Source organism: Elephantulus edwardii, unplaced genomic scaffold (assembly GCF_000299155.1).
Source record: "Elephantulus edwardii isolate Elephantulus edwardi_28Jun2011 unplaced genomic scaffold, EleEdw1.0 scaffold00082, whole genome shotgun sequence".
Classification (NCBI taxonomy): Eukaryota; Metazoa; Chordata; class Mammalia; order Macroscelidea; family Macroscelididae; genus Elephantulus; species Elephantulus edwardii.
Genome location: NW_006399832.1, coordinates 672,169 through 675,498, shown reverse-complemented (window position 1 = coordinate 675,498; position 3,330 = coordinate 672,169). Strand labels below are relative to the sequence as shown.

Below are 3,330 nucleotides of genomic sequence, written 5' to 3'. Positions count from 1 at the left end.
CAATGGGTGCAAAAAAAAATACCTACATTAAAACCTTTGTTTTTCAAATGTTCTACACTTTCCACAGAACAGAAACTAAAATAACTTGTTAAACAATTAGTCACAAGTACAGTCCTCGAGCTTTTGCCATACACATAAGTGTTGTCTAAACATCTTCTTTGTAGCAGCGAGGCCCTGCCACCACTGTGCTTGGCTGAGTTCACAAATCTGTTGTAACCTGTAGCATCCCTGTCACTTCTCTGGTCCTCCGCTGCTGCTAAGCTTTATTTCCTGACAGTTATTAAAATAATCTGACACTGCCATAGCTACTTCTGCCAACTGATCCACCAGAGCTACCTTGGTTTTATGGTCTGGCAAACTATTGATTTCTACCACCATAATGGCCAGAGCTTCTGCCTCCAAAGTGTCCTCCCTTCGTGGGTTCAGAATTTGAAGATTGACTGTTGTAATTGCCAAAATCATGGTAGCTTCCACCACCTCCAAAATATCTTTCATCATTACCAAATCCATTATAACAGTCTCCATGGCCACCATATCCTCCACTACCATGGCTGCCTCCGAAGCCACCTCATCCACTGAAGTTTCCTCCTCGACTAAAGTTGTCATTCCCACCAGAACCACCTCCAAGTCCACCACCAAAGTTTGCAGAACCACTTTGACCTCTTTGGCTTGAAAAGGCACTGGCCAGCTCTTGCTTTGACAAGACTTTTCTTACTTTACAGTTGTGAACATTCACAGTATGGTATTTCTGAATAATTACTTTATCTACGAAAGAATCATGGTCACCAAAAATTACAAAAGCAAAGCCCCTCTTCTTGCCACTGCCTCGGTCAGACATAATTTCCAATCACTTCCATTTTCCTGTACTGCTCAAAATAATCCTGTAAGTCATGTTTTTCAGTATCTTCTTTAATTCCACCCACAACAATCTTTTTCACATTCAAGTGGGCACCGGGTCTTTGACAATCTTCTCTCAACACAGGCCTCGCGGGTGCCCCAAACCTTCCATCCTCCTTGTGGGGCCTGGTATTCATGGCGGCATCCACCTCTTCCACAGTTGAGTATGTGACAGACCCAAAGCCTCTGGACACTTGGTATTTGGATCTCTCATTACCACACAGTCCATGAGCACCTCCATGGCTCAAAATAGCTCCTCGGACTTTCATCTGCCGTTTCACAGCTCAGCCCTCCAATGAATAGTCTCCACAGCTGTTCAGGTTTTTTGGGAGACTGACTTCAACATGGCGGCAGTGGGAATAAACACATCTACGATGCTTCCTCTGTGGCGTTCTCTGGCAGAAAGGTGTCAATCTGTTTTTTGTGTAGTCCATCAGGTGAGATTCATATGGACAGTCACTCTGTGGTTTTTTAAAAAGGTATTGTTGTCAAGTTAAGTAGGACTCATAGCAACCCTAGGAACAGCAGGTGTGACCGCTATCCTATCCTCTGCCATCCTCACAGTCTCTGACACACTCAAGGCCATTGCAATAGTCCCTGTCAGTCCATCTGGTTAAGGGTCTTCCTCTCCTCTGCTGTCCCTTCATCTTTTCAAACATGATGTCCATCTTCAAGGAGTAGCCTAGCAGCATGTTCAAAGCATGTGAAACAAAACTTTGGTCATACAAAATTCTGTCATGCAATAGTAAAGAATAGGATCAGCAAAAAAGGTTTTCAATGAATTGACTTGATGGAGTGGCTGTAGCCATGGGTTCAAATGTAGCAGCGATAGTGAAAACAGTATAGGACCGAACAGTCTGCACCATCTGCAGTGTAGAGGGTCACTAGGAGTAGGAACTGTCTAAATGACACCTAACAATCACATTCTTCAGATAGACCTGCATAGCAGCCTTACTGTATCTCAGACAGTTAGATATCTATTCAGTCAGTGATGCTAACTTGTTGTTCTTGCTTTCTCATTATTTATCCTTACATTAGGTTACCCTCTGAAACCCACTCTGTAGGACTCAAATACAAAACTGGAAACCTGACAACCCACAATACTCATTCTGGTAGACCCACTCCTCACCTAGCCTTGGAACATGACCCCTGAAGACAGCATTCTTCTACCTGGCTGTTATACAGCAGATATTTATGAAATACCTATTTCTACAAACATATTTATTTCAATTATCAGAGTTCTTATACTATCCTACGAATTTTAAAAGAAAAGCTAACAACCTGTTTACCTGCTGCTTTGATTTCTGTCATGGAGCACAGGGTTAAAGCACAGAGGGGCAGGAAAGAAAGCATTAGGGGGAAGGAAGGAGAGGGCAGATGGGAAGAGAAAGACATGCAGAAAAGAAGGTGAATTTGAAAGAAGTTGATGAGAAAAAAATAAGAAAAGGAAGCAGTGTACACAAAAACATAGTACCTAAAAAGAATATTCGTTGTTAAATAGGGTCAGACATTCCTCTGACGCTCTCTGCTTTCAGCCAAGATCCATCTAACATTAGCTATAAAATTCCTAGTACCACAGCCTCTTCTAAACCCAGCTTGCACTTCTGGCAGTTCTCTGTTGATGTGCTGTTCCAGTCATTTTTGGATAATTTTCAGCAGAATCTTGCTTGAATGTGATATTAATTATATTGTTCCATAATTTCACACTGTATCGGGTCACCTGTCTTTGGAATGAGAGTAAATATAGTTCTTTCAGTCAGTTGGCCAGGTGATTGTCCTCCAGATTTCTTGACACAATTTAGTGAGCACACCCAGGGTAGCATCTGTTTGTTGAAATATGTCAATTGGTATGCTGTCAATTCCTGAGGCCTTGTTTTTTGCCAGTTCTTTCAGATCAGCTTGAACTTCTTCCTTCATTGCTACAGGCTCTTGCTCATACGTTGTTTCATGAAATTCTTCTGTGCCAGCCAATTCCTTTTAGTACAGTGACTCTGTATACTCTTTCCATCTTCTTTTTAATCCTTTCTGGATCATTTATCCTTAAGTATTGCAACTCGAGGCTTGAAATTGTATTTCAATTCCTTCAGCTTAAGAAATGCTGAGTTCGTTCAACCCCTTTGATTTTCTGACTCCACCTCTTTGCACATTTCATTATAATACTTTGTCTTCCTGTGCTGCCCTTGGAAATCTTCTATTCAGCTCCTTAATTTCTTGATATCTTCCCTTTGCTTTGGCTTCTCAGTGCTCTAGTGCAGTATTCAGAGTCCCTTCTGACATCCATCTTGGTCTTTTCTTCCTTCTTTGTCTTTGTAAAGACCTTTTGCATTCTTAATGGGTTGTTGATGTTGTTATGTGCCGTCGAGTCGCTTGCGACTCATAGCGACCCTATGTACAACAGCCCTAAACTCTGCTCTGTCCTGTGCCAATCGCACT

The 3,330-nt window shown here is 42.0% G+C and overlaps 1 pseudogene; it reads right to left on the bottom strand.

Annotated features, from left to right (window-relative positions):
* Positions 1–280: 280 nt before the first annotated feature.
* LOC102870966 overlaps positions 281–3,330 on the bottom strand; it is a 7,781-nt pseudogene continuing 4,731 nt past the window's right edge.